The 13,163-nt window shown below is 40.5% G+C and overlaps 1 protein-coding gene across 2 annotated transcripts in view; it reads left to right on the top strand.

The window, feature by feature from the left end:
• The window catches only part of ppp2r3a (protein phosphatase 2 regulatory subunit B''alpha), a 292,844-nt gene that overhangs the window by 118,228 nt on the left and 161,453 nt on the right, over positions 1-13,163 (top strand). The window lies entirely within an intron of this gene.

The following is a 13,163-nucleotide window of genomic DNA, read 5'->3' as shown; positions in this document are numbered from 1 at the left end:
ATAGTAGGTAGCACGTTACAAAAGTATCTTCACATGATTTACCTAAAACACCACACATCAAATTTTTATCAGATTTTAATCTTTATTACTTTTCTCTTGGCCAGGCATGTATTTACATGTAGTCATGCACTTGCACTCATAAATGATTTATCACACTTATCTTCATCCATGCATATGAAAACATGTACACATACAGATGGATGATAGAGGGAAATACACATTCATGAGTATGCATAGCAACATAAGCAAAATGTGAAGGGGAGATGCGATAGTGGCATATAAGAGGCTTTTGGATAGGCAAATGGAAATGCAGGGAATAGAATGATATGGGTCATGTACAGGCAGATGAGATCAGTTTAACTGGGCTTCATGTTCGGCGCAAACATTGTGGGCTGATGAGCCCAATCTTGCGCTGTGCTGTTCTGTTTTATGTTCACTAATGTCCTAAAGATGGTACAGTTTATTGGAAGTGTTTGTTAACATACTTCTGCTGAGTTGTAATCAGTATATAGATAAGACAATAGACAATAGACAATAGGTGCAGGAGTAGACCATTCGGCACTTCGAGCCAACACCGCCATTCAATGTGATCATGGCTGATCATCCCCAATCAGTACCCTATTCCTGCCTTTTCCGCATATCCCCTGACTCTGCTATCTTTAAGAGCCCTATCTAGCTCTCTACTTGAAAGTATCCAGAGAATCAGTCACCACCGCCCTCTGAGACTTAGAATTCCACAGACTCACAACTCTCTGTGTGAAAAAGTGTTTCCTCGTCTCCGTTCTAAATGGCTTACCCCTTATTCTTAAACTGTGGCCCCTGGTTCTGGTCTCCCCCAACATCAGGAACATGTTTCCTACCTCTAGCGAGTTCAAACCCTAAATAATCTTATATGTTTCAATAAGATCATCCTCTCATCCTTATAAACTCCAGAGTATACAAGCCCAGCTGCTCCATTCTCTCAGCATATGACAGTCCCGCCATCCCGGGAATTAATCTTGTGAACCTACGCTGCACTCCCTCAATAGCAAGAATATTCAGGTAAGAATATTTACAGGAATTTGCTATAATTTTGATACATTTAACAATAAAATTTAGTAGAAATAACACAGCTGGAAACTGTCATGAACCTGTGCAGATGCGTTTATTGGGCTCAACTATTTTAAGTGCGCGGAACACTTTGAGAATGAAGGGACAGAAGTTTAGGAGTAACATGAGGGGAAACTTCTTTACTCAGAGAGTGGTAGTTGTGTGGAATGAGCTTCCAGTGGAAGTGGTGGAGGCAGGTTCAATTTTATCATTTAAAAATAAATTGGATAGGTATATGGACAGGAAAGGAATGGAGGGTGATGGTCTGAGTGCAGGTAGATGGGACTAGGTGAGAATAAGTGTTCGGCACGGACTAGAAGGGCCGAGATGGCCTGTTTCCATGCTGTAATTGTTATATATATCTATCTCATATGTAACACAATGTTAACCTGTATGGAAAAGTGGAATTAGCAAAAAGCAGATGCATAGTTCCTCTATTTAGAGAAACAAGGCATTGCACAAACGCACATCAGGCTTATTTACTTTCTAACTGTCCAAACTCCTTTTGGGATGGTACCTGCCTTCTTGATGCTGACGTGCTTAGAAACATTTGATGTGGGGTAGGGCTGATGTAAGCTATCACTCTATAACATGTTGCAATAAAACTCGACCCTAATCTCTCACACGGCCATACCATGGGAGTTTCCAGCGGCATTGTCACCAAGAAAGAACAATGGAAAATGATAATAAAAGATGAAATTTAAACTGCAAGGATTTGATTTTTCATAAGACACTGTGCAGAATACTGTCCCACATTGTATTGATAGTCACATTCACTGCTGTTTTTGTTTTGTCTTAACCGCAAATATATGCAGGAGTATGTATAAGATGAGTGTGTTTGTGCATTCAACCATTTTAGAGTCATGCAGTCATACAGCAGGGAAATAGTCATAGCCTGCCCAGCCTTTCCCTATAGCTCAGGTCCTGGCAACATCCTTGTAAATCTTCAGAGGGGCTGAGTGACACAATGGTGGAATGTTTTAATTCCTAGATATCACTATCTTCATCCTATTGTTTTTAGTTTGTTTTTAAATTATTTAACTGTGTTGTAAAGAAGATAAGGTGAATCCCATCTATTGTCCATTTCAATGCCATGGGGTTAGGTGCTGCTCCACTGATTCTCTCAGCAAATGCAGAATTGATGCATTGGCCCCTTGTCAGCGAATACCTTTGATGGCCGGCAGGATTATCCGTGGAGTCAAGCTCCATCATGAATTGAACTTTTTGACTTTCGTAGTTGCCAGATTTTTTATGTATAAAAGTATTTATAAAAATTATTAATATCCCCCCCTGATCCTCTCTCCCCTGCTTCATATATATCAAACAAAGATATAAAATTCAATCCCGGAAGTAATCCAATCTTTGCAGATATAAAGTATCCATCATCGTATGCGAAGTTCCAGAGAGACTGTCTGACTGACAAAAAGTTCAGAAATTATTTTACCCTAGTCACAATCGCACTGCAATATTACAAAGTGCATGTTTCACTGATTAGATGTCTAAAAGTTAAACATAGTCTGCTAAACTACTGCCTATAGAATTTTAGACAGCACATTACAAATAAAATCTTGATGAGGCCAAAAAAGAATGAATGTCAGTGCATTTGGCCTAAAAACGCAGTGTCTGAGTGGATGCTTATTCAGATAGAATATCCTAGAGCCTGTCCCACTTAGGCGATTTTTCAGTGGACTGCCGGCGAGTGTCAAGCATTCGCTGCATTCGCTGAAAAAAAGCGGGAAGTGGAACGGCGAGTGTCAAGAGTGGAACACACACGCACGCACACACACACACACACACACACACACACACACACACACACACACACACACACACACACACACACACACACACACACACACACACACACACACACACACACACACACACACACACACACACACACACACACCGCAAAAGCGGGTGCCTGGAAAAGTGGGGGAGTGTTGTCTGAAATTCACATGATGCAAAGCCAAGGTGATACAGACACACACCGCGATGAACAGGAAGGTTAAGACGGCTAGCAGTGTACGGTAAGTCCTTTAACAGAGCGGGGGGGGGGGGGCAAAGAGGGGGAGAAGGGGGGGAGAAGGAGTGGAGATACTTTTAAGAAACCAGACAACTTTTAATAGGCCAGAGATACACAGCTGTGAAGTTTGGCGGGCATTTAACATTACCGGTCGGTTTTCCTTATTTCTGAAAACTCGTGCTTACGTTTTTTTTAACCCCAATGAGCCAATCGAAATGCGCGGTCACAAAGGAGATTAACTAAAACTACCTACTGCCATCTCGACTACCTGCAACTAAGTGGTGATCCCACCACCACTGCATCTACGACTACAAAAGTATCAATTTTCTCCATGGCGATCAATTTTTGGTCGCAGAAAATCTTTCAACATGTTGAAACATTTGCTGCGACCATACTGAGGCTGCAACTAGTTCCCAGAAGGCGGTAACTCCTCGCGACCATGAAGGAGACTCACCAGAGATCACCAGCGAACATGTGGCGACCATGTGGCGATCATGAGGTGAGTGCAGAGTCTCCTGCACTCGCCTAAAAAGTCGCCTAAGTGGGACAGGCCCTTAACCTTTCTTGCTGAAACCTTTCATTCTCTCCATTCTGTTAATAAATATTTCCATCAACATCTCAGGAATATCTATGTCTAAGCAGAGGTAGTATTATTATGATTGAACCAGTCAATGTTTACTTGACTATGGTATTATTTGCAGCATAGTTATCAGACTGCCTTAGCATGCTGGCAATGAAATGAAGAAGGCAAAGCCCAAAACAAATAGTTGCACAGTCAGTTCTGGCTTTAGCAATTTTAAAATTGCAAATGTTGTCACGGGAGATTGTTGTTTTTATAAGCCTTATAAGGTTTACTGCAGAAAATTCTCGAGTGTGTTAGTTGATGAGAAATGAGTCAGTATATAACTACTATTTTTCCCATATTTATACTAGAGCTTGTGGATTTATTTAATCTGCCTTGCTTGCCTGGGCACTGATTCCATATAGCAATAATATTTTAATGCTCTGCTTGGTCCGTTCCCTGTGGCACCTCACTGATCCATTACAATTAGTGAAATGAATTCTACTCCCAACGCAAAGACTCCCTAGTCTTTGAAAAATGTATTGAGATTATAGAACTAAGTTAAAGATTTTAAGGTTTCAAAGGTCTGTTTATTGTCACGTGTACCAATTAAGGTACAGTGAAACTCAAATTACCATATAGCCATAATAAATAAAAGCAACAAGACACACACTACATAAAAGTTAACATAAACATCCACCACAGTGGATTCCCCACATTCCTCACTGTGAGGGAAGACAATAAATTCTAATCTCCTTCCTCTTTATTCTCCCGCGGTCGGGGCAGTCGAACCATCTGCAGTCGGGGCGATCGAAGCCCCCGCGTCGGGGCGATCGAAGCTCCCGCATCGGGGCGATCGAAGGTACATTAATACATCACAAGTTAGTCAGGACCTATTTGAATGAGGGGCTAGGTTAAATGGGTTGTATGACCTTTCTTACTTGTACGCTTTTTTTATTCAGATGTTGGTCTACTCAATTTCACTCGTATAATAGAATCTCCACCCATATCCCCTCTAATGATCATTGGGATGTAAAGAGATTACTAAATCAATAATTAACCACTTACTTTGGATCTTTATTCTCACTCTGTATTTGAATGTCTAAAATAAAATGCAGATGTGGACAAATCTTGAGTCATCAGCAAGACTGCAAATTGTCCAGTTTCCTATTTAAAGTAACTAATCCATTTACATCACAGCTTGACGTAAATAGGTTTGACTGAAACAAAAATTCCCAGAGACCCACGCTGTTCTGTATTGTAGTTTCCCAATTCTGACACCTCCTTACTTTTTACCAGAATTAATTAAGAAAGGTCTTCAGGGAGAAAATTATAGCGTTTCAAACAATCGTGTAAGACTTCCTTGATGGCCCTAAGTCTTTCCCAGATTATATACATCCACAGAGAATCATCTTAAAAATCTTGCCCTATAACAATGAACTCCACATCCTGTTTTATTCAGAATAATCACAGATTCTTTAGGGTATTGAAAAAAAATTGGAACGCACTTGTGCCAGCCAGTCATTGCCCTGAATATTTTGACAAAACGAATGCTAAACGGTGTATGTAATGAAATGCAATACTCTTTCAAGCCCATTCCACTGACATCACGCTGACTAGTGCTTGCTGTTGTGCTGAATGAGGTCAGTGTGAATCACTAAAATAAACACTGCAACAGATATAAATGTAACACTGTCTATATTAACAATGCAATATCTATGAAGGCTTGGCCATTATGAGCAGGCACACTTTTTTGTTTTGTTTTTCATGAAGAACACAAAATTCCTGCATAAAAATGTTTAGTAAATTGCAAACATACTTCTTAAAAAAAAGCCACAAAGTGCTGGAGTAACTCAGCCGTTCAGGCAGCACCTCTGGTGAACATGGATAGGCAATGTTTTCCCCCTCTATTCCGTGTGCCTCGCCTGGATGAGCATTTCTCCCATTATTTCCCACCCCCCTCCCCCCATTCCCTTCCACCGAGGGCTGATGAAAACTGTTACTCTCTAACACGTTGCATTAAAATTGCTCTTGGAGTCAGTTGATGGGACTGTGGAGAAAATAAGATTGGATTTGTTTTTAATAAATGAAAGCTTGATGACTGCTATGGACTCAGTGGCCAAAGTGCCTGCTTCCATGCTGTAAACTTTGTGATTATTTTTCTGAGCTTTATACTTCACACACTAACTTTTGTCTCCAAAGCATTGATTTATTTATTTTTGAAATCTCATTCGTGTCCATGCCACTTTCAGATTCAGATTTGTTGCATTCCAAGCTGTATTCCTCAGCTCCAACACACCAAGAGCACTCTAGATGCCATCTAATCCTTCAAAAAAAAACCTTCTCAACTAAACCTTACCAGACTGTTGCAAAATCAAGATACTGATTTTGTTTTTAATGAAAATGATTCCCAATTTATAAAGTGGAATTTAATCCAAGTTCTGTAGATAGGACCTAAGAAATATTTAAGAAATAAGCATCATGGGCAAGAGTCTATTTTATTAGCCACAGGTTTTAGACAGGAAATACATTGAACAATGATTCACAGAAAATATACTATGAAAGAAAATATACTATGGATAGAATCTCCAATTCTAGAGATGAACAGTAATTGAAGTATTTCCATTTCTATTAGCTCAACTGAAACATATTTATTAGTTGTCACAATTATCCAAACATAAGCATAATTGTAAGAATGCTTTTGGGCGTGTTTGTGTGATCCTGTCAGGGCAAATGCTACAAAGTCAATAATCCCTAAAAGAAGACAACCACGTTTAAGTTACCAATATATTGGACTTGGAGTGTCGAATCAAACTACAAAGCGAGGATCATTTTATTAAAGATCCATGACAAGTTTTTAAATAATATGCACATTTGTTAACCAAATGTATTAACATATTACATGTTATATGTAATATGTTAATACATTTATTAACATATTGTAATAAATACATTTTATTTATTTTTGTATTTAATAATAATATTAAACATATATTTTTGTTTAACATATATTTTTGTTGTATATCCAATGGTCTGTGGAGCAGTAGATGGTAATGCAGTTGGTTCAGTAAAGTGACCCATCGTGCCTTGCGTCTGACTTTCAAGAACTGGAAATAAACTATTGCCTATGTGCTGTGACAGTTTATTTAAATTTATAAACATCAAACACGCTGTATTATCGATGGATATATATTATAAATAATAAATAGATATTTGGAAGTGAATTTAATGCGGGGGGCATGCTGGTGCAGTGGTAGAGTTGCTACCTTACGGCGCCAGAGACCCGGGTTCGATCCTGACTACGAGTGCTGTCTGTACGGAGTTTGTACGTTCTCCCCATGACCACAACGGTTTTCTCAGGGTGCTCCAGTTTCCTTCCACATTCCAAAGACATACAGGTTTGTAGGTTAATTGGCTTTGGTAAAAATTGTAAATTGTCCCCAGTGTGTTTAGGATGGTGCAAGTGTATGGGGGTCGCTGGTCAGCAATGTTGGGGGAATCCAGAACCAGGGCCCACAGTTTAAGAATTTGGGATAGAATTAAGAATTTATAACGGAGATGAGGAAAAACCTTTTCACCCAGAGAGTTGTGAATCTGTGGAATTCTCTGCCTCAGAAGGCAGTGGAGGCCAATTCTCTGGATGCTTTCAAGAGAGAGTTAGATAGAGCTCTTAAAGATAGCAGAGTCAGGGGATATGGCAAGAAGGCAGGAACGGGGTACTGATTGTGGATGATCAGCCATGATCATATTGAATGGCGGCGCTGGCTCGAGGGGCCGAATGGCCTACTCCTGCACCTATTGTCTATTGTCTATTGACTTGCTGGGCCAAAGGAGCTGTTTCCATTCTGGATCTCTAAAATGTAAAATATATAAAATTAGATATAGGTATTGGGGATTGAAAAGCAACTTGCAAGTGTTTGGTTCTCATAATTTACAAGATATCTAAGTCAGTAATCTGCATACTTACTAACTATAAAAAAAATACTCTCTTGATCAGTGGACAATGCCCTGTTGTGATGTGAACCAATAATCACCCAGGTTGGATCCTTAGTTTATGATGTGTTGATATGATATGATCAGCCATGATCACAATGAATGGCGTTGCTGGCTCGAAGGGCCGAATGGCCTCCTCCTGCACCTATTTTCTATGTTTCTATGATATTAATTGAGTGGTCAGAACTGTTGGAGATGAATAGCATTATCGTTTTTTGTTGGCTATCAGATAATCTGTTGCAATCACATCTGCTCCAAAAGTAATAATAGATATGGAAGGTTTTGATTTATAAGTCGAAAAATGAGCACAAAGTTAATCCAGTTTTTCCCACGAGCGATAAAAAAAAACTGCTTTAAATATCCATCACATCGGGCACATCTGTGGAAAGAGAAACTATTTCAGGTCAATATACAGTCTTTGACAATATTAACACTGTTCCTCCTTCCACGGATGCTGCCTCACCTGCAGATCATTCCCAGAATTTTCAGTTTTTACTTTAGATTTCCCTGATCTGCAGGTTTTTTTTTAAATGTTTTCTGAGCACTAGGGTTATCAGAGAAACTACAGCCCAACTTTCCTGAAGACTCCTGGATACAGAATCTGACCAAATGTACAAGCAAGACAGCACAGTGGTGCAGCGGTAAAGCTGGTGCCTCAAAACCCTGTCCCACGGTACGAGTTCATTCCAAGAGCTCTCCCAAGTTTGCCCTGATTCGAACTCGGAGATTTACGGTAATGGCCACTTGTCAGTACTCGGGGCTCTCGTGGACATTTTTCAACATGTTGAAAAATCTTCACGAGTCTTCCCGTACTTACCTGCCGTTAGCGAGTCCTCCCGAGTACCTGCCGTTCGCGTTACGAGCCGGTAAGAGACGTCCCCGAGCTCCGACGTACCCGCTACATTCATTCTCCGTGCTTACCATGAGTTTGATTTTTTTTAAACTCGGGAGAGCTCTTGGAATGAACTCGTACCATGGGACAGGGCTTTCACAGTGTCAGACTACGGGTTCGAACCTGACTACGGATGCTGTCTGTACGGAGTTTTTTACGTTCTCCCTGTGACCGTGTATGTTTTCCCCGGATGCTTTGGTTTCCTCTCACACTCCACGTACATGTTTGCAGGTTAATTGGCTTTGGTAAAGATTGTAAATTGTCTCTCATGTGTAGGATAGTGTTAGTGTATGGGGTGATTGCTGGTCGGCACAGACACGGTGGGCTGCTCTACTTTAGGAAGCGAGTCTGAAGAAGGGTTTCGGCCCGAAACGTCGCCTATTTCCTTCGCTCCATAGATGCTGCTGCACCCGCTGAGTTCCTCCAGCAATTTTGTGTACCTTGGATAAAACACATGCTATGTGTGAAGTGCTGTTACGCATATGCTTTGTGAAGGATCTTCTACAGCTAAGAATGAATTAAACAACATCTGGTCAGAATGTATGGTGAATTCCATAGCCCAGTCATGATTGTTATTCAGTCTTGAAGCTAGACTTCCAAGAATCGTAAACATGGTTGATCTGAAAATCAGAGGATTGTATTGTGAGGAACAACAGGAGAAATATAGATCAAAACACTGTGCTAGAGGGACTCAGTGAGTCAGGCAGAATCTGTGAAAGGAATGGCTAGGCGAGGTTTTGGTTCAGGAACCTTCTTCAGATTGAAGAACAGTCCTGAAACATCGCCCTTCCATTCCAACCTTGCTTTGCCTTCCGATGCTTCCGACCTGTAACAATGCCTATGCATTCCGTCCATAGATACTGCCTGAGTTAATCAGTGTGCTGTGTTTTGCTCAAGATTCCAGCATCTGCTGTCCCCTGTATCTCCAGGAGAAATACAGATAATTTTGCTTGAAAGTAATTGTAACATCTTGATTCTTTTTCAGAGCACTGTTTGTTATTTGGACACCCGGATCTGTGTGTCAGCAACATATTTATTCTTCCAGTCTCATTCTGTGTGTTCTGACAGATGGTACAGTGTTTTCTTTATACCGAGTATATTGTACCAGTGGATGATGTCAGGCAACAAAATACAGAATACTTGGGCATAGGAAGATAGTTCTCTATTTATTCCAGCAGAATATAACAGTTGATCGTAGGTCAACAGGCGAGGGGAATAATTCAGGACCGAATGTGTGCAGCACTGCCAGAGATTTAGCATTCAGGATGAAATGTTAAGATGGGCTCCATCTAACCCTTTAATGGATGTTGCCTCACATTACAATATCAGCTGGAATTTTGAGGTACATCATTAGCCTAAAATGCTTCAGCATCTTCTCAATCTGTGAGAGACACTGTGTCCTGAAATTATCTTTCCAAAACTGGCAATACCTTGCAGATTCGTACATGAAGAGGAAAGATTTAGAGGGATATGAGCCAAATGCAGGCAAATGGGACCTGCGTAAATACGCAACATGGTCAGCATGAATGAATTGGGTTAAAGAGCCTGTTTCCATTCTGTATGACTCTGATACTAATTGTCCGGAGGTTTGAGACACCAGTGCGAGTTTGTATCAACACAAATCCAAGCTACAGCATAGAGGATAGCCACTATAAATGTACTCTTGTGATGGATTCCAGCCGTGTGTGCAAAATTGCAGTTTTCCAGCACTGATGATTATCTCCCTTATTTCCCTTTAGTAAACCCGTTCATTGTGATGGTGAGAGCTGGCTAGAAGAGGTAACTTACATAATGTGCATTTTTTTCAGGTAGCCGAGTTGATTCAAATATATTTAATTACTAGCACTTTCATTTGAAACGTTTTGTTTTAAGTCATGTTATAATGCAATTACTTTTTAATGGTTCTTGAATGCTTTTTAATATTTGCAATTAATATTAAAAATCTTTGACAAATTTGACAGCTGGTTCAGCCCCACCAGCTGTTATATCATTTAATTGAGACTTGCATTGGCATGCCCTGTGCTGTTGTGAGCTTTGTAAATCAGGTCACAGCTGGCTTGTTTGTGAAAGTTTACACTTTGGATAGGAGAAATATTGTGGGTAGGCGAATGGCAGGAGTGAGCTGCAAGTAGCTGTGTGGAAATCCGAACCTAGTATGAAATCAAGTCCTTCTTTCTGTTATTTTTAGTTTAGTTTATTATTGTCATGTGTACCATTATACAGTGAAAAGCTTTTTTGTTGCGTGCTATCCAGTCAGCGAAAATATTATACATGATTATAGCAACTGGGAGATAGAGCCATGGATACGGTGTGGAAACAGACCCTTTGGCCCAACTAGCCCACAACATCGGCCAGCATGCCCCATCTACAGTAGTCCCACCCACCTGCTGTGCTTCTCCCATAACCCTCGAAACCAATCCTACCCATGGGGGGGATTTTCTTCATCTCCAACAAATCAACCCTTCGTCAGTACTGGATCGTGTCGGACTAGATTGTTGTTCTCAAGGTTCTGTGTTCGAATTTGAACCAAAACTATCTGTCTCAAAGATGGGAGTGCTACAACTGAACCTACAAATTGAAAGAACATCCGACTGTCTTAATAAAGTAAATTTATAGTTTTTTACCATGTTTTATTAACTCATATTCTCAGCGCCTTCCTCTTTTAAATGTTACATAGTCATCTGTGTGTTGTCATTTGAAAGAGGAAACAAATTCCAAAGTGTGGAAAAGTTTGCATGAGTCACAAAAGAACTTCCAGAAGCAAATGTTGATGGTCTAAGTTATTTTAAAGTTGAATTTAGATCTTGTAATTCTTTGTTTGGATTCAATTGTACTTCTGAGGCCCTATTCATAATAAAAGTTAATTGACAAAATGAAAGATATTTGCTTAAGCTTTTTAGCCCAATTGCTAAAAGTTTGAATAACATTGACATGAAACCTTGCCCTCTGCATAGTTTAAAACTTGACCTAAGCTCTCATTATTGTCTGAATGTATGGCTGGTAAAGCTATCCTCAGCCAGCTTGTGCTCTGTTTATTAATCAGGGTGCTGGACTGATGAAACAGTATACAAAGCTCAATGTAATCTACCACTGAACACTGGTATAGATTAACCTTCAATGAGAAGTTAAAATCTTGATTTTCTTCATACGGAACAATATAGAATATTTATTTCCTTTCAGTCATTGGCACAGCTGATCAACTGTGACTATCATTATTATCAGTGGATATAGAACATAGAGCAGGACAGCATAAGAACAGGCCAATCGGCCCACAATGTCTGTGCCCAACATGATGCCAAGGCCAGCTCTTATCTGCCTGCATATAATCCATATCCCCCCATTCCCTGCATATCCATAATCCTATCCATATGCCGCTTAAATGCCACTATTGTATTTGCTTCAACCATCTTCCCTGGCGACACATTTCAGGCATTCACCATTCTCCGTGTAATAAGAAACGTTCCCCCCCCCCCCCCCCCCCCCATTCCTACTTTAAATGATGCCCTCCCCCCCTCACTTTAAAGCTATGCCTTCCAGTATTTGATTGTTCCATCCTTGGAAAACAGTTCTGACTGTCTACTCTACCTATGTTACTCATCATTTTAGAAACTTCTGGTCGAATCTCCCCGCAATTCATCGAGACGTCCCATAGAGACAAACTATCAGAGATGCTTCTCCATTGTATTATTCCTTTCATCCTTCATCACTCTTTTCTTTGGTCTTCCTATTCCTTGGTGTAGGATTGTGGTTGCAGGCTCCTCATTATGTTATGTTAGGTGGATGGGTAATATTTGGATATCCAGACTGAGCTCAAAGCAAGCTCTAACCTAAAAAGCCAAAGCCCATAATATAAACAAAAAATCAGGCTAATTCCTAATTAGTAGAAACAAAGTTCTGCAGATGCTGGTTTATAACAAAGATAGATACAAAGTGCTGGAGTACCTCAGCGGGTCAGGCGAACCCACTGGAGAAAAAGGAATGGTGAAGTTTCAGGTCGGGACCCCTCTTCAGACTGAAAGTAGGGGGTGGGGGAAAGGGGGTTGAAGTGCTGCAGATGAGAAAAGACGAGGACAAATCAGGGCCGGCCACAAATGACCTCAGGCAGGGCAGTGCCTGGTAGATCCATTATTGGCTAGGGAGGGCGTGATCTCCACATTGTTTTCCTTGAGATCACACCTTCCCTAGCCAGTTATGATGTAAGATTTATTGAAGATCAGGCACATTTTGCTTTATTTTTATTGGAAATTCGATCCTACGCAGAGAGTCTTACTTCACAGTCATATGTTGATAGAAGCTGTAAATAAAAATCAACTAATGCACTGCCCTCCCGAGGATTCCCTGCAATGTGATGACATTGCATGAGATGGTCTGGCCAAAAGGATTCCCGTCCGTAACACCAGTAGTTTGATGTTGTAGGGGTGAAATCAGTTTCAACAGACTGACTGGTGCAGCAAGCATCCCCACACATGACTTTATAAAACTAAACCTTCACACATTGTTTTTCTGGCCCTTTGTAGTGTTATCCCTTCTGACATCATAAGAGATGAGGGAGGACTCCTCAGATCATCTGCTCTTGGCTGATACTCTCTGGTGTCTCCTCC

This window comes from Amblyraja radiata, chromosome 13 (genome assembly GCF_010909765.2).
Source record: "Amblyraja radiata isolate CabotCenter1 chromosome 13, sAmbRad1.1.pri, whole genome shotgun sequence".
Classification (NCBI taxonomy): domain Eukaryota; kingdom Metazoa; phylum Chordata; class Chondrichthyes; order Rajiformes; family Rajidae; genus Amblyraja; species Amblyraja radiata.
The sequence above is the reverse complement of the archived record's forward strand: the minus strand, read 5'-3'. Positions and strand labels throughout refer to the sequence as shown.